Source organism: Haliaeetus albicilla, chromosome 14 (genome assembly GCF_947461875.1).
Source record: "Haliaeetus albicilla chromosome 14, bHalAlb1.1, whole genome shotgun sequence".
In the NCBI taxonomy this organism is placed as follows: Eukaryota; Metazoa; Chordata; class Aves; order Accipitriformes; family Accipitridae; genus Haliaeetus; species Haliaeetus albicilla.
This window is the reverse complement of record NC_091496.1, coordinates 30,331,330-30,350,273: the sequence shown is the minus strand read 5'-3', so window position 1 is coordinate 30,350,273 and position 18,944 is coordinate 30,331,330. Positions and strand designations below refer to the sequence as shown.

Genomic DNA, 18,944 nt, shown 5'->3' with positions numbered 1-18,944 from the left:
CTGATATAAAGTGTGTGACCTCAGATTTTAAATCAAATACTTGTGGGTTTTTTTACTTTAACTGCATAGTATTTATTTCAGTTTTTAACTATACTTGCTGCATTGTAAACACAGCTTTGTCCTCAGAGCCTAAAAATACTAGAAGTGGTCACTGCTAATTCCCTGAACCACAACAAGCCTACAGGATATTAAAGCCCAAGGATGCTCCTCTTTCTATGTAATGAAAAAAGAAAAAAGTTTTTAAATCCTCTTCCACTTTTGAGAAAACTGCAGACACAGAACCACTGTATTTTAATAGCTAAGGTTTTTATGCTTCGTATTAATTGTCCATTACAAACAAATAATTACTTAGTTTATTTTCATGTGCGCTCAGTAATCAGATAAAATGCATGCTAAATAAATACCTGGAGTTAGCCTACATTACTTTCATCATCTCTCTTATCAGTCTAAGACATTTTTTTTTCTATCCTGTAACCTAATAAGCTATATATATAATTCTGGTGAAATAGATTACATTGCTATTTTAAAAGCACCAAGCATCACAGTGAAATCAGCAAGAAAATAACTTAATGAACCTTAGTCATCATAATTGTATTGGTTGTAAAAGATATTTTTCTCCTGCAGAGAGTTTGAAAAAAACCTTATTCTTTAGCATTAGCTAAATTTAAAAAATTCAATTATTTCACTTTTTTATGAAACAGAACTTTATTATGATATAATAACATTTTAACTAATATGTAAATGTATGCCTATCAAGGATGTACTTTACTTGCATATATAGTCCATCACAAGAACTCACTTTCTTTATGCAAGTATACTTTAGCTGATTTAATTATTTAGCCCTCTAATTACAGAGTACATACCAATCAACCAAAATGAAGCACTTCTATAGTCTTAATTTCACATGTCAAATCGTTGAATATGTTTTTGCATGATTCTCCTGTTAACTAGAAAGCCAGATTTTGAATGAATGACAGTGAGTACGTGAGGTTGAGGTTGAAACCCAAGAAAGCTTTCATGGAGGGCCATGGTAGTCCCTACCTATTCCCTTTTCTCCAGATCTTCTGTTTCTCCATTGGTTAAGATAAGAAAAAAAGCAGTATTTAGTTGGTTTTAACAGAACGTTTTCCTATTTTCAATTTTGCCCGAACTTTTTGAAGTTTTCTTCTCTCTTACTCCACCCACCGTCCCACCCCTGCAGCACAGGTTTCTATCTTTTCTCTGTGATAGGTGTGACTAACCACACAGCAGAGATCAGGAAGGATCTCCATTTTTCCTGGGGGGGGGCTAGCATGGCAAGAAATCTTACTTTTCTGACTTTGGGTTGTGCTTCCTCAACACGTCCTGAGCGTTGTCCCATCAGACACGGGCCGTGATGCTGTGCGGCGCGGAAGGCTCATAGGTTCCCTTTGGGAAGTTTACGATGGTTTGTATTTGCAGCTCATGGTGGCAAACATTAAGTACTATCAGAGGCTCCCTGAGCCACCTCGTGTGGGCAAAGGAGACACAAGGTTTCACCAATGAGCCCTGAGGCTACAGAAAGGTGACGCGACGTCTTTCTGACTTGAGGCGTTCCCTGTCCCAACCCCAGGCAAGAAGACCTGAAAGGTAACTAAAGATGGGTCGGCCGCAGCTGCTTTTGCTACACCTCTTTAACTCACGCTAGAAAAAATGTAATGCCCGTAATAAGAGAATGGGAGAAAATGGAAGGGCCACGCAGCCTTCCTCCCACCCTAGAGTATCCCACGGATTTGCAGCCTGTCACTTAAATGCAATTATTTCATATATGAGACAGTCCTACTCAGCTGTATGAAAACTGAACAGCAGACGTCTTTAAAAAATTTAAAAAGTTGATCCCTTACTTTTAGTTTAAATGCAGTATTCAAAAACTTGAGGCAGAAGGAAAAAAACCTGCTTTATTACAGCCACAGCAATGTAAGTACCAGTGAGTTAAACAGGACTGGTTTTGCAAAATGTGTCTTAGCCAATTATAACAAACTGAAATTTATTCAAGAAGTTGGCATTACTTTAATTCACTTTTCATAATAAGTGATTTTATGAAGTGTAAAATCATTTTCTTACAGAATAAAAACAAAAATAATGCAGTCCACAATCTCAGACTCAAAGTGAATCAAAATGATATATAGCATTCATAAAATAGTAACCATTTTATAATAGAATTCTAGTGCTATTGCTGTTGCAAAAATTACATTAATTTGCGTTGTTTGCTAATCTTCAGAAATTTTTCATACTATTATTAGACAGGACGGTGAGCCTTTCTTCAAGGCAGAAGTGTGAAATGAGAACCACATCTCCCTTCAATCCACTAGAGGGTGGCCTGCCTCACTCAGGGCTGTACTACTGAATTCATGCAAGACAGCCAACGTTTCCTTCCATCTGACCTGTTGATAACCAACTCTGTATTTCACTATTGTTCATCTTCTATTACAAAGTAATTTCCTTCATAAAAAACAGTATGTATGATAAAAAACCCTTCTCCTAACAACATCTATCTCATTTATTGTTTTGTATATATGGGAGAAGGGATGATGTATTTCAGAGTATACTTCCCTTACATTGACAAAAAAAAAATCGTAACTTATTTTACAATTTTTAAAACCTTCATAGTTTGTATGTCTTTTGTTCATAGGTACAGAATAAATAGGAAAAATAAATTCTTCACCAAAGAGTATGACACAAAGGAAGAAGGGAGAAAGAAAAGAAGGAAGGAAGGCAGGGAAGGAAAAACCTGTGCAGCCTCTTGTTTATATAATTAGACGACCATAAAAGAGAAAGTCAAGTAGACAGAGATTGAAAGAAACCGACTTTATTTAACCACCCCCTTGCTCAGTTTATTCCAAATTTTTATTTCTCAGGAAGATGTATTATTGCTCTTAATTTCTATTGATAAACATACGCAATAAAATTTAATATTTGATAAAATTTGGAAAAGGAGGAGTATGAAAAATCCTTTACTTTCTTAAGTGTAAAAAAAAAAAAAGAGCACCAAAACTGGGGGGGTGAGGGGGTATGACACATTTTTCCTGAATGGTTTCAACATGCAGTATCCTCTGAAGTACAGCAGCCTTTGCAGAACTTCAGTGATCTCTAATCAGTTGTTCTGAGCACAGAAAAGATCCTTATATACCCTTAAAAAAAATAAAAAAATTTAAAAAGGGGCTTTAAACCTCCCGAGCTGTTCTGCACAAACACAAAGCGTGCCCTGTAACTCCCACAAATCGGAAGAGCTATCTGGAAGCGCGCAAAGGCTCGTTCCGCGTGTCCGTACCCGAAGCAGCAGTGTCACGTAACAGACAGCTTCCCACGGCCAACCAGGCTCCGCGGCATCTGGGCACGCCGAACTGCCGGCTCCTCTCCGGGGAGCGCGAGGGGCTCAGTTATTAATGACCGCCGAGCAGGCAGCACCATGTCAGTGTGACAAGCGAGCGGGTGAACGATGCACCGCTAACCACCATGGAAACCAGGAGAAAGGAGAAGAGCTAGCGAGCATCTCTCTCTCCCTCTCCCCCCTCCTCCTCTCTCTCTTCCCACTGGATTGCGAGCCTCAGCCAGCCAGGCAGCAACAGCGCTCTGGCAAACGTAAGGGATCTCAGCTGGCAGCACGGAGAGTCTCTCGTGTTGTAGGATATCAATAGATACATCTTTGCATTATAGACCGTTAGACACGCTCGCACGCACGCACACACACATCTATGCACATCTCTTCAGACTCGGGCTTTAATACAAGTATGTGGCTACCTGAACTAAGGAATCAAAATTACCGAGATGCAAGAACTCCTCCAGCTCTGAAACTACTCTTATTATAGGGTAAGTTCCTCTCTATTTTCGATTTTATCCTGACTTCTATCTTAACACGTAAACTCTTCCCCCTTCCCTCTCTTTGTAAAGTTATTTTATTAGCGTATTTTCACATTTTACTTTCTGAATGGAAATGCAAATGCAATTTGCTTTTTGTGCCAGAGATAATCCAAACGTGCTTGCAAGAGTATCAGATTTGTGCGTTTGCTAGCTTGGAAGAACATCAAAGGGTAAAAAATTAGAAAGGGAGAACGTTTCCCCCGATGTTTCAGATGCAAAATCAAATTACACAGTTGCTCTGTGTTTTGAAACCAATAAAACAAGATACAGGACAGTCTCCTTTCTTCTCTCCAGTGCTAGGATTAAGGGAATGCTGTTTATGTCAGGACCTAAAAACCACTGAGCAGTGAGGCTGAATGAGCATATCGCAAACAGTTATTGAATTTCTGCCAGGCTACATCTTAAGGATTGTGGCAAATGACTTCGCTTAAAAACATCCCCTTTCCAGTCAGAAGGGACAGTGTGAATGTCTGATTACTGATGCAGCTGGAACGGACGCGTTAGGTAAAAAGGATCGCATTAAGCAGAAGAGTTCTAATCTTCTTTGGTAATTAACAGGATCACAGCAGGGTGCCTCTAAAGTATATTTTCATGTAAGGAGACTGTTCCAATCCATCACTGTAAAAGCTTTGCCTGTTTTAGTACAGGAAGGCTCAGAACTGTTTGTCTTTGCTTCCCATGTCTTTGTTTTCACATGTCTAGTTGGAGTTTTTGCCCAGCACTGCTGTTCAGAAAGGGAAGAACCCAACACAGGGGGACGGAGGGGGCAGTCAATGCAGGGGGCTAGAAAAAAGACAGTCATTTTCTATTTAACCAATTTAATCAACATACAATTCCATGCTAGCACTAGCGTTGCCAAATGTGTTTATGCATGTGTATGTCATTTCTTTCACGCAGTATAAGAGTACCTCAGTCTCCCTTCAGATGAAAACACATTCAGTAAAGTCCATCAGCATGGATCTCTGATTCATGCAGCAGTGCAAGCCAGAGAGAGATTTTACTTTACACCATGAAAAGACAGGTTAGCTCTCTCATGCATGCCTCAAAGTGAAAAAATCCAACCTGCATCTTCCTGCATGTTTTTGTTTGCTTTTTAGAGTACTATTTCTGTATTAAAAACAGCTCAGTATTTAGATCACCCCCTTTTCTCCCCCCACCCCCTCGCTCCAGTACACCTTGGAGAACATCATAAGGAATCTGTTCCTTTGCAGCAATGCAATTATTTGCTTGCAATTTTAGAGTTACTGTGTTTTGAGAAACAAACGTTGTGGAACAACCATCAACAGATAGCCAATGGCTGTAAGCCTGCCGCCTTTCCATAAACGTCAGGAAACGGGTAGCTTAACAATATGTATGGTAAGAAGTCAATTAATTCAGGTGACCTTTGTAAATGGTGACAATAAAGCAGCTCTGACAATATGCCACAGCATTCGATATTCCCTCTGGAAAATGAATGAGCTTAAGAAGAGGTTTCCTTTTCAGAGTACAAAATGAAAGGTATTGAAGCATTAGCTCCTGCTATTGGCAAGCTTGCTTCCTCTATTTCAGACGGTCTATGAAATCTGTTTAAAGCAAGCTGGCTTATTTTATTATGTGAACCACAATCTCTGGTCCCGTTAATTAAATATCCTGTTTTCACTCACATTGCACGTGCATTTTAGTTGTTAAAACAAGAATTTCAAGCTACCGGTTTGGATTTTTACAGAATGTGCTATACAGTAAGGAGAGAAAACCTGATTCTGATCTCTTCATGCTATATGCAAAGGAGTACTCAGATGAAACTTTTTCTATATACCACGGTACCTGCTCAGCTTTTCTGAATCTTTATCCTTACTCATTTTTAATGCAAAAATTAAGCAAATATGACTAACTTCACACTAATGCACATTGGGTTTTGCCACATACACTCTAATGCGCTACTTTAAAATATTACATAGATACGTCAAAGAGTTGCAGAAAAATGTGGTCGTTCCAGTCATACATGTACAGGGAAAATACGCTGTAGCTGCACTGTCTCAGTACACAGCATAGACATTCTTGAGCAGCAAAGCAGTCAAAATATATGGTGAGTGTATTTTGGTTTATACTCCCTCAAAGCTCCTGCGATAATGTTGTAGTGTCAGACAATGACTGGGTGATGTTGTTATGGCAACCCCGAAGTACCGCCTCTCAGGGTGGGAGAGCTGAGCATGACATCACAGCGTGCCTGCCTGGAGTACCCACAAGTAGGTGAGTATTTCTCTTTTGCACCAGAATTAGACCAGATCAACTAGGCAACGTTGCTACCCGTAATGCAGATCAAAACCACCGTGTATAATCCTTGTTAACTGATCAAGAATGGGCAGCTTGTGAAAATACATCCTGCAAATCACTTGTGATCACTTGTCCCTTGACACCAGAGGACAAAATTAAGTGTTTGCAAGTGAGAGCAAACCATTTAGCAGTGTTGGAGCCACTTTCTTTGACTATTACTCCTAATCTTTATTATATTAATAACGATCCTACAAGTAAACCAAAAGCTTTGCTGCTTGGTGACGACCACTCTAACTTTAAATGGCTGGTGTTTAATAGCCAAATTTTAGAGCATCTAAAGCAATAGCAGAAGAGAAGAGGTAGAAAACAAAGAGTTTTTCAAGACAAGCTCTACCTTACTTCTGAAAGAAAAGTCACCACAGAGAAACAATTAAACCTTTTTTGACCTACAGGTGTATGTTTTTAGTGCATTATGGTACATCAATGTTTTAGTTAATTCATATATCCTTCCTTCATTAAAAGCTGAAGGAAAACAAAACTCTTGAGACAGACATTGTCAGAAACTATCTTAGTAAACGCTTCCACTTCAAATTCCACAAACTACTTAACATCAACTGGCAAAACCTGACAATGAAAAACTAATTTCACACATAGAGCCCAAGGAACTACTTTCTGAAGACCAAAAAGCAGGCAGCTTCTAAATTTTTTCTGAAGACCAAAAAGCAGACAGCCTCTATTTTATTTATTTTTTTTTTTTACCAGAATAAGTCTTCAAGCCCTCACACTACTTCAAAAAGAATATTACTTCTCATTCTAACAATACAACAAGCAATTAAAATCCTTTACTTTACTGAAGGGAAAATGCCAGTAGAATTTGAGAAGAAACAGTAGTGACAGATGTCATTAGAAAGGTCATTAAACACATTAGTATTAAGAGAAAAATCAATACTTCTCATTACAACCGTAATGTAACTGTAAAAACGAATTACTGTGCCTTTTACTTATTCAACTGACCAGTCCACAAACTGTTAAATGCCGTTATTGTGAAATGACGTTGTTCATAAAGAACCTTCCTTAATATCCTTGATGCCAAAAACTTCATTTAAACAAACAGTACGACCTTCAGTGTTACACACAAAATCTATAAATGATGTCATCAATGTTTCCATAATAAATCCATATCCTTGGCTGACCTGAACCAATAAAGCGTTACTAAAACAGCGCATGGAACTATACTCATCTCCACCAAAGAAATAGCCAATATGGATGTCAGTAAGATTATTCCACTTTGGGTTCTTTGTGGAGTAGCTGAGTGCGCCACCTGGTCAGAAAGAGCATTTTCATGAGGGCAAAATACAAACTACTTTCACAATTTTGCCTGATCCAATTACCCTCTCCCAACAGGATTTCTTATTCTTTATACATGGAAGATGGTTCTGTATAATAAATCAACCATAATAAAAAGAATAGCAAAGAAATAAAAAAAGACAGTCAACATGTGCACGTTTTCTTCTCTCAATATTTAAAGATATGTTCTAATCATATGAGCCAAAGGAAGCAGAATTTGATAAATAGGATTCTATTTATCATGCTCATTTACTTCTATTTTATGATTTTTTGCATTAATTTACAAACTGCTTGGAAGAACAAGCTACAGATATGCTTTCAGCCCTAGCACTCCCAAACCTGCTTACTGGTTTTCTGTGAAGCACAAATAAATGCAAAGACGTTAAAATGAAGGGAAAGTTTAATTTCATAAACACAAACTTATACAGCGTATCCTTGAAACAATTATCCTTCATTTAGAAATATTTCTTCTTCACAAAAGATTTCTCTCAATAAAACTCACTCTCTTGCAGTTTGCCTATTCACTGTAACCGCTTGGCCACAAGCAGTAACGCTCTAATTCAAAGGAAATAAGAAGTAAGATCTCTGTATTCCCATTATTTCTATTCAGCTGCTGTATTTTTGGAATTCATTAAAATACATGCCCCAAATTTAATAGTATCTTAACTCTACTGACCTCTGAATTAGAGCAGAAAAGAATTTTTGCTTCTTTTCTGCTCTCAACTCCCACAATCTCAGTCAAACTGGGAAATTATTTTTGACAACATTGGCACAAAAGAAAGAATTTAGCAGTTTCCTTTCCTGCATAAGCATCTGTATTTAGAGGTAAACACTGCAAAGCTGAATAGATGCTACAGGGAATATTTTTTCAAATATCTACTGATTATTAGTATTACCCCAAGAATCTTTTACTAGAGGCTTCTTGTCATGCAAATAACAACCACTCTGCCACAGTCAATCTCTAAAACATGGTATAAGAAAGGTAAAAGTCTTAAGTTTAGCTGTACCAAAAATTCCCTGGACATCCAGCTACAAGTATGGGGGGAAAAAAAAGGAAAAAGAAAAAAAAAAAAAGATTTTTGTATAACTATTCGCTGTCTAGGGATCAGATAGTTTCAGAAATTACCTGTTAAATAAATTACAGAATAATAAACCAGAAAAAACTTCAGGTATTAGAACACACAATGAAGAACAAAGTTGTGGACTGAGACATTTTTAATATCACCATAGAATAGCCCTCATCCTGGATGAGAGAAGATGACTCTCCCAGTAGTCTTTACAAAGGCAATATGATGGTCAGATATTACTAGGGCTCTTCTAGCGTGGTCTTGGGAGGTTAGAGGAAACCACGGCTGACAGTCAGGTTGGTTAGCTTTGTCATCATGGTGCTAAAACAAAAAGACATCCTTATTCGAGACAGCCAAGAAATATATCCCTGACTTGGGAGGCACTTCAATAAGTGCAAATGTTTATCCTTATTCAGGGAACAAGTTAAACACAAATGTCTCCTACTTCTGCTTTACAATAGGGGCACATCGCTGCTGAAAATGGAGATATATACGTGTCGCTATTTATATCATATTTATGTGATTTATTCTGGACCTAAAGTCCTAATAAAATTGTTCATCTTGACAGGAATAATTTTTATGCGGAACCAGAGACTTTTCTCAAAGATTTTAGCAAGTGTCACAGTAGCTGTAAATCGAAGGACTGGAGACATTCGTTTCTTCACCCCAAGCTCTTTCCTGTTGCCAAGTTCTCTCAAGTCCCTGAACTTCCTCTCCCCTCTGAAAGCTGCTTTCTCTAGAGGTCACGTCAAGCATCAGCAATTTTTGCAGATGACACTTAACAGTGAGTGAATTCACAGCGTTTCCACCGAAGTGCAGAATTACCTGCCGAGTTCCCCACACCAGCTGGCTCCCCGTTGAAGGAGCAGAGAGGCAGGAGAGCCCGCTCCGGCCAAGGCTGAGCCTTCCAGAAAAACCTCTTCCTCTGTAACAACAGCTCCAAACCCACCGCACAATATGAAACTGCTCTTTTTCATGTGTCCTGTACAGAAATCAGGCAGTGCTTTAAACATTCTTCCTCCCTCTCCACTGCAAAAGTATGTTTCAGAAACAACACAATGAATTTATGAAGTACTGTATTTTCTCTTACCAAATTCTAAACAAATAAAAAAAGCCTTTCGGTATAAAAAATAAAATTACAGTCAAGTGGTGCTTCATTACCACTCTAGCTTCAGGGACATTATCTGCACAACTCCCATTTAATACCTGTTTATAACAAAACAGAGTTACTTAGGTTATTGTCTAAGCATAACACTACAAGTTTATCCTAGATATATTCAGTGTATTACACCTTTTTGAATATACATTTGTTTTTACACAAGATGCACCATGTTAACTTTCAAAAAAGAAAGCTGAGACTGTACAGCAGCTACTTCATGACGCTGCCAGAATACAGTAATATCACTACTTACTTCATTTAAATTTGTTTGGCCAGTGACTTGCTGGTAAGCCCAAATACAAGTCTAAAACTCTACAGCACTTCAGAGAAACGGAATGATTAATGACCATTATACCAGTTTATAGAGGTATCTTTATGAGGTGAGAGAAGACAAAATGAGGTAATTGCAAATATAATGATCTGTAAAGCTGGAAATGTTTGTCTGAATAGCAAATTTACCCAGCACGTATAATTCAGGTAACATATTCTTCTCAATGTTGCTTTGATATAGATGATCCAGTCATCAATATTGTGTCAGACAAACACATTTTCGGTCATTTCGTTTTTATTGTGCAGTAAGAGACAAAAGGAATATTCAGCATATTACTCTAGGGTTAGACTCTAAACTCCAAACTCCAAAAACACATAAGGAAAAGTACTCTGCCCTCCAAAAGCAGCAGCTGAGCTGCTGAATTCTCTCTTTCCTGAGCAGAAAGAACAGCCAGTCGATCTGTGGAACTGCACAGCAATAGTCCTGCTTATTTCACTTCCACAGACCCAAGGTGATTTCCATGTTTGCACCCACATCATACAAACCTTATCCTCACTCCGATAGGAAGCAATCCCCTTAGGTATTAGTGCATAGACTAATTTTAATACCATGAACCTGCCTCTACGTTTCAGTAGTGTTATCTGTAAAACAGTACATTTTCACACCTAAACTTGCTATCAAGAACCCATGGTTCAGAATAAGTCCTAGTATAGTTGGACCGTGTCCTCACCACTGCTCTATTTCAGCAGCAGTCAGGAGAGCCAATGCATTTCTGTTCACACTGGTACAGATGCTTCCATGCCTTTAAAGCATAACAAAAATCAATTATCAGTTTTCATTCTGTAACAGGAACACTTTCATTTTATAACACACATTCTGTTACTGCTAATCACACCAAAAAAAAAAAAAAAGGTGCAAAAGGTATATTAAAACAACTTTAAGATATAAATCAAAGAAAATCTAACTACAATGCACACAATAGCTATAATTTTGGCTCATTAGCCACAGATACTAAAGCATAAATTGCCCTCTCTTGCACCTCTAAAGCTGGTGACACTGTGTATTGTTGGTGATTTCTGATGCGTTCAAATACCTCAGTAAAACCAGACTGGAACAAAACCATTGTGGGAGCCTCAACTGAAATTGTTATCTTTTATCCCTTCTCAATTTTTTTCTAATTGTGTTTCCACTTTCCCATTAACATTGTTTTAAGAGAGTTCTGTGTAAAAGCAATTATAAGAGAACTATCAGCTAAAAACAAACAAATGAAACTACTACCATTAAAATTTCCATACTGGATAGAACAATCCAGAAACCTTTCACAGATGGTCCTTAGAATTGCCATCTTTGAGTGCAGTTTTACTTCCATTTGTGGTAAATGGCCAAATTCCCATTGATGTCAACAGATGCAGAAGGGATTTGTAAATACTTTTTCTCCTTGTTTTTTGGTGTTTTCAGCACTTTTCCATCTAGAAATACAAAATTCATCGTGTTGCTTCATATCTACTCATGCCACAATGTAACAGACAAAAATAACTCCTTGAGAACTTTTCTTCTTGTTTAGAATAAGCCTAATTATTATACATGTTATGGTACAGCCTCTTTAAAACATCCAGATGGAGACCCAAAACTTACTGAAAAACAAGATTTCCAATAAAAGCAAATCTACCTAGCTACTTACAAAAAAACCTTGAAATCACAGTCCATATTGCCTAGACAAGTTGGTTAGGTAGTTTTTCAAGTACTACACTCTGAGAGAAAGTGGAAACAAACCCAGTTTTCAACTCCTGGTCAAATGGAGTTTAATTAAACAGAATCATACCGAACATTTGGCAACTATTGTGCATTCTGGTTTGCCCGTGTGAGGAAAGAGTAATATTCAGAAACACTGAATAGCATATCATCAGTCTTGATGAGTAGAAGCAAACCTCTTCAATATTTAATATGCACCTTACTTTGAAATATAACTCATAGACATTAAAATGATGCTTCAAAATGGAAACAACATGGTCCTCACTGTAATTTTTTCCTCCTATTTATATTTCACTTGTCTGTAGTAAACATTTTTGTGATGAACATCAGTGTTTACATTGCCATTTTATCACCTGTGAGTAAATGGAATAGGATTATGTGTATTTTAAGAGTTGCCATAATTAATCTACTTAGTCAAAAAAAACATGGCTACTTGACAAATTAATGAGGAAAGTAAAAAGTTTTGTCCAAACAGCATGGACATCAAAGATATATTCCTATTCCCGTCATTAGTAGCAGTAAGAGTTTAACTTAATTCTCCCAAACATTCAGAGGAGGGACTTAACCATAAAACTCTGGCTTTTTACTCTTCAGTCGTAACAGTTAACTTGCAACTTATAATTTATTGCAAAACTGTTCATGATTTGTGTCCTATTTGCTCCAGTTCTAGTCTAGACCCATGTACCCTTCTCTTGTCCATTAATGAGTTATCTCTCTTGGAAAAGAAAAGAATATACTGTGATCCTCTGATACTCAGATCTTCATGTTTGCTGCATAAATCCATCCTCTCTAGCCTACCAAAAAGATGTCCAACATATTGTCGTTTTCTTAAAGAGTGCTCCATTCACCTATAGTTAGCATGTCTCAATAATTCTGTTCTGTTCATGCTCATTACTGTCACACTGGGGAATAAAAAGGAAATGGGAAGAAAAACCCAAAACAACCCCCCCAAAACCCTAGAATTATTACATTTACATATTTTGACCTGTGCTCTCAAGCTACAAGCCCAGATGTCACTGATGTTGTGGAGAGAATATAGTATTTTCTATTAAATTTTTAAAAAAGACATTTGAAAGAAACAGTCAAACTTTAACATCTACATTAAAGGACATTAAGGACATTTTCAGTGTTAATTACAGTAGTGCTAGATTCTTTGTTGATCCATTTTAATGACAGAAGTTATAGTACTTATTCCTGTATGTCTTCCTATCGTTTGGTATAATTTCTAACTTTTATACCCACTCCTAATGCTGTTCACAATTACATTTAGAAGCTGCTCTAGAAAGGATTGTATTATTTAAATGGTTCACCAGTTAAAAATATGTGATTTCACTGGAAAAATATTGATTCAAATCGAATAGAATGCATTCTTTTGTAACTATGTATTTGTCTTACGGATTTTGAAAGTGGAAGTCAGAGAAAGGTTTTTCAACTTCTATTTAGGTACCTACATAAAAGAACTTCCTCTAATAAAGCTTACGTTTTAAAGTTGATGATTGCCAGTGCTCCCACTGCCTTCAGAGGCTTCTCAATGCAATCCAGATCTAGGTGCCTTTTTTAGGCATTTAAATATTGCCCTCAGTAGGTATCATTGAACAATAAACTATAACTAGGATAGAGAAGTAAAATTAAAAGAAATTTCAAAGATTTAATTGCTGAAATGTTAAATTACCCATACATTGTCCAAATTCTCAAATACATTCAGGGTCCTTGGTCATCTCAGTTGAAGTAAAGTATATAGAGCCATGTACTTGGAGTTGACATACTTGGAGTTAGGCCAACACAGGTCCTGGCCTTCTGTTCCAAACTGAAATACCTTTTGCTTTTAAGGGTTGGAAAACCCATAAAATTTCTGGGTTTCAAGCGTTACTCTTCATCACTGCTCTGACAGTCTCTGAGGTTTACCAAAAGTTCACAAAAAGCAACAAAAAATCTTTCCATTTAACTCAAGTGAATGTGGATTAAGTCTTTGTAGTCTTTACTTTGTTTTAAATTTGTTTTATGTATCAGCTCTTCAAACAATGCCTTGTGTTGGTACGTCATTATATCAGCCCCAGCAATAGTACAAAGACATAGAAAACATTACAAAAAAATGGAGACAAATTGATAAAAGGTTTATATAAACACACACCATACATGCCTGACACAAATATGGCAGGGAAACAATAGTAGTTATGTTGAGATTGTAGACTGTCTAACTACAGCTACTCAATGGTAAGTATATAAAAGTTGTGGTATAAATCCGCTATACTGCTATTTAATCTCTCATGTAGAGGTTAGCCAAACTCAAAAAGTCCGAGTAAATTTTGTAGAAGTCATCTACTCCATCTTTAATTGAAATGTAGATATTTTAATAGAAGCAATAAAGAGTAATCACTACTTAGGGCTGAGGAAAATGTTCAGTTCCATAAAAAATAAATTTGCATTAGCATTGCTTAAAAATAGATGTTGCTTGGCATGTCAAAGTACAGTTCTGAATCCATATGGACCAAAATCAACCATGATCTATGTGAAATGGGATGATCAAAGGACAAGATTAATTAAATCCTGCATGGCAACAAGTAAGAAACTCCAAAGTTTGATCTTATCTTCCATAAGCTGGTCTGACATAACAGCTGACTTTGCCTCGAGCAGGAGGTTGGACTAGAAACTTCCTGAGATCCCTTCCAACTTGACTATCCCATGATACCATGATCCTTCCAGTAGCGGGGCTCGCTCCTTTGCCGACTTTGTCCTAGGTGATGATCTACAGCACCACTGCCCTCATCAGGGCCGGCTTCGATGTCTTAGTCGGACTGCATCGGAGGAGAGCAATTAAGATATTACCAGAGGTGAATGGCAGTGTCCAATCTGTCTTGCTACATGTTTTGAGTTTAGTTGCTGAGCCAGTGGTATGGAGTTGAAAATTTTGAGAAGGCAGACAGTCTGATAGACTGCTAGCAGCTATAAAGGAAATAAAACTCCATGTAGTCACGAAGCAATATTTGCTTTGCTGTTACCTACCAAAAGAAGGGTAATTTGACCACAACCCAGCAGGATAACAAAAATTGTTTAAATGCCCTCCTATCTGGTTTAAAATTTTAAAAATAACACGCTATATTTATTCAGATAACAGAAAACAACTATTTTCTAGTAGGAGAGGAGAACAATTCCCTGAAACATTACCATCTTAATTTGTAATCTGTGTATTTCTGCTCAGCCAGGTGTTCAGCGTATTCCACAGGTCTGGGGCTGAATATACTACAGTTTCACATACCGTCTTGAAAATCACAGCATTAACAATCATGAATTAGAATTAGCATAACAACCACTTCATATTAAGCTCTAAACTTTGGCTTTCACTTCCTAGAGTGATATTTTACTTCATGTAGTGAACATACTTAAACTGTTTCACCCTTTTCACGATATAAACCTGCAACGAGTTTCACGAGGAGTGATTCTGCTGAGAAATCTTGCCAGTTTGGAGCTATTACTTGTGCTGAGTTTCTCATAGTTACCTCCAATATCAAGATTCATCCAGTAATTACTTCTACCAGAGTAATTTAAGAAACATGAACTGGTCAATTAGAGTCGCCTCAAATTTAGAGTACCCTTATACAGATGATTAAATGAACACCATTTTTAGTCCTAATCTTTGAAAAAAGACAGCAATGTGAAAAGGATGACAAACTAGAACCATGCATTAATACTATATGTAACTTCACCGAAGCCGTGGAGTGTAAGTCAGGGCAGAAATAAGCTGCAGCACTAAATTCCAGCATTTGCTCTAATGTTATCAGCGGATAACAGCCTTTTCAGTTCTAAGTTCTGAACGTGCATAAAATCATTGTCATGAGATTTACTTAGTACTAAGTTTAGAGGGAGGATCGGGAAGCCCTTAAAGTGGTTTTCTCATATTAGAAACCATCTTGTGCAGACAGTTTGTACTTCTGTTCTTAAGCATATGTAAAAGCTATAATTTGATAATGTTTTTAAAGAAAAATGTTTCTGAAAAAGATAAATTATATTGCTGATATTAATCACTGGTATTATATCAACTATCTAAATCAATATTCCAACACAAGCATAACTCTAAACTCAAAAGTCTGAAGTACAAAGAAGTTTTAGAAGTTCCAAGCATTCCACCGAAATAATACCAACATAGAATTATAGACTATTTCTTAGCTATGATCTTTACATTTGCCTGACAAAATCTGCTTGTTGCCATTCACTGGGGTTAAGTATTTGAATGTAATTCAAATCAAAATGTTAATGACACGTCATACAATTATTTCCTCTTATAACAAGGATGCACTTCTCATTATGCAACAACTTGCAGAATTCATTACGAAACATTTTCCAAAACAAGCACAAAAAAGTTTGCCTTAATGTTCAGGCCCTAAATTGGAACCTTGTGTGAACAACGAAATCGTGTCTTTCTAAATGCCTGCTGGCTTTTCACTTAGACACTCATATTCAAGATAGATGCTTAATGGGATTTGACCAATTACAGGGAGTCATATTTAAGTGCAAAGGACAACTTTTAAAATTTGATTTCATTTCTGCTTCCGTGACCTGATAATCACACCCAGCAAACAAGATCGGCACTTACAGCAACCACAGCTATATCTTATCGACAGTAAATATAGACAGTTTGACAGGGCAAAACCCAGTTTAAGCTTAATAGCTGAAGGCTTAAATGACTTCCTGAGCCATGCAAAATACAAGTGTATGGGAGATTCAAGGTAAAAGCTGAAGCAGATCTAATTCATTGTTATGTAAATACTACAGAGGAAAACCATAAAGAACAAATTGAGAATATGAGACAGTATATGATACTGCTTTCCACACTGCCAATTTACATGTGTTTTATTCTTGGACTTTTTCTGCAAAATGCAAAAAATGGTTACCCTAGCAACTGCCACATGTTACTCAGTTTATTTCTGAGATACAGAGCAGCCTATAAAAGAATAATATTGTGCACTTTTATCAGGATCTCTCAGCACCACAGAGAATTGGGAACTAAGTGTCACAACACATACATGTATTTTCTCAAAGTTTTAAGAAGGCATATTAAAGAAAGTGTAGTTCTATATATATGGCATGTATCTTTTTGCAATCTCCTTTTCTTTATTGCTTTATGCGTAAATTAAAAACGAAGAGTAAGAGTTGTATGGAGAAAAATGTATACTCTGCCCAACCTGACAGTTGTTTTCTGCATTCCCTTTTTATTACAGTTCTAGTAGACTTCTATACCAAGCCAGTAAAACTTTCGAAACTTCTTTAACGATGTAGGAGATACTGTCTTCCAAAGCATAATCATAAGGTAGATCTCCAATTCCCATCATCTGTCAAAGGTTAAGGTTTAGTTCAAGGCAAGAATTATAGCATTTCACAGTTAATCATTAATTATCTCCCCTCCCTCCCCAAAATGAAGCGAACTCTTTGTTACCTGCCTAGGCCCTATACGATTTATGAGGAGATGTCTTGCAACAGTAGTACAAAACAACCAGCGTGCTAAAAAGGGAGCCGACTGAAGCTAGCCATTAATGAACACCTTAAGGAAACCTTAAGGAAAACTCTGTCTTTCTTTTGCTTTTGAAGACTGGAAAGAGGCCTCTCTGTACACCTGAGATCCACAGCCCAGGTACTGTAAATAGACCTTTTTCTGAGCAGTCAGCACAGGAATCAAGCCAGGACTCATAATTCATAGTTTATACATAAAGCTAGGAATCTTAAGCTTTTTTTTCCCCGTCTCCCAGTGCATTTTCTTCTGGTTTCTACATGGAAATGTTTTTGGATAGAATAGAGGAAAAGACTTGGTTAAATCCTGACTCCTCATTCCAAATACATGATTGTGTCCATTCAGATAATACAAATATTTCTAAATTTGTACTTGAAACAGAATAATCAAACATTAAAAAGTCTTTGGATTTAAATAAGCACTTGTATGTTTGAATATTCTTCCTGCTAGCTATTTTCACAAGCTCTAACCAGTAAATGCCGCTCTGCCTATTTTACTTGTCTCTGCCGATTTCTTCTATATCATCACGTACCTTAGGAAAGAAATAAAAAAGCTGAGGAACAGCTCAACAGAAGAAAAGAAGCCCAGACACATTTTTTTCTGCAGTTATCAGGGATGGGGATTTTGTAAAACTTAGGAAGAATGGCATTTGGCTAAAACTGCAAATTGTAGTATCAGATTGACAAGAAAAACAGCAGCACTTGTAGAAGTCCTGAACAGGTTAGAAGTTTTGAACAGGTCTAGTAGCACAGGAACCTCTTGGACTGGGAGGGTAAACTAATAGAGGTTAATTCTGTATTTAGGCTTTGGGAAGAATTCAAGCTAAAAGTACCTCAGACATTAATGAAGGCTTATGGTATGTCTCTGAATTGGACTAAGAGTAACACATTAATTTCATATACACCACACATACCTACGTATGTTGGGCAGTCCAAATGCTAAAAGCACATGCTTTCCTTTGGAAGCACATACACTTCAAAAAATTATTACAGATATATAAAAATAAACACAATAAATTCAGGTGCAATGCTATGCTAGTCCAGAACACACACACCCAAATAAGCGATTAGATTCTTACAACTTAAAATAATTTACCTTTAGTAATACATAAAATAAATTATTCTTTTGATGCTTAGTTTAATCAAACTACAGAAACAGCATAGCAGGGAACATATAAGCCAACTTTTTTTGCATTCCCTTGGGGCACAATATAGAGTAATCAATTGTGAATTAATTGGAGAAAATTTGTTTTGCATACCATAGAGAGGCAAAACATTAATTCAGAATCATTTGCTTAATGGCATTTCTAATATGTTATGCATGTATTCAGCCTGGTTCTTTATCGTGAGATGCAAAACAATTACCAAGGATGTAAATACCAATAAACTGTAATCTACATCTCTATTAAACAAGTAAAACAAGTCAAAATACTTGATAATCTTTAATTTCTACCAAGGAATATTCTGAGCAGTTATTTGAGTGTATCAAATCCTTCATCAACTAATGAGAATTTTTAACCATTTTATTACATTTAGGCACACTGGGTACAGATATGCAAAGCCACTCGACAGCACAGAGGTTGCATGTTGTACAACCTATCTGTATGTAAGCATTCAAGTCAGCGCTAGCTCTCCATATGTTACTTACTTTAGTTCTTATATAAATTTAATACCTGCTCTAAGGACACTTTCAATAGAAACCAATACTGGGTTT

The 18,944-nt window shown here is 36.9% G+C and overlaps 2 protein-coding genes across 6 annotated transcripts in view; one reads left to right on the top strand and one right to left on the bottom strand.

Annotated features, from left to right (window-relative positions):
• IMMP2L (inner mitochondrial membrane peptidase subunit 2) overlaps positions 1–18,944 on the bottom strand; it is a 469,191-nt gene that overhangs the window by 231,274 nt on the left and 218,973 nt on the right. The gene's annotated exons all lie outside the window — the stretch shown is intronic.
• LRRN3 (leucine rich repeat neuronal 3) overlaps positions 3,292–18,944 on the top strand; it is a 36,528-nt gene continuing 20,875 nt past the window's right edge. The window contains exon 1 of the mRNA XM_009912599.2: positions 3,292–3,828. The gene's annotated coding sequence lies outside the window, so the exon portion shown is untranslated. The remainder of the gene's footprint in view (positions 3,829–18,944) is intronic.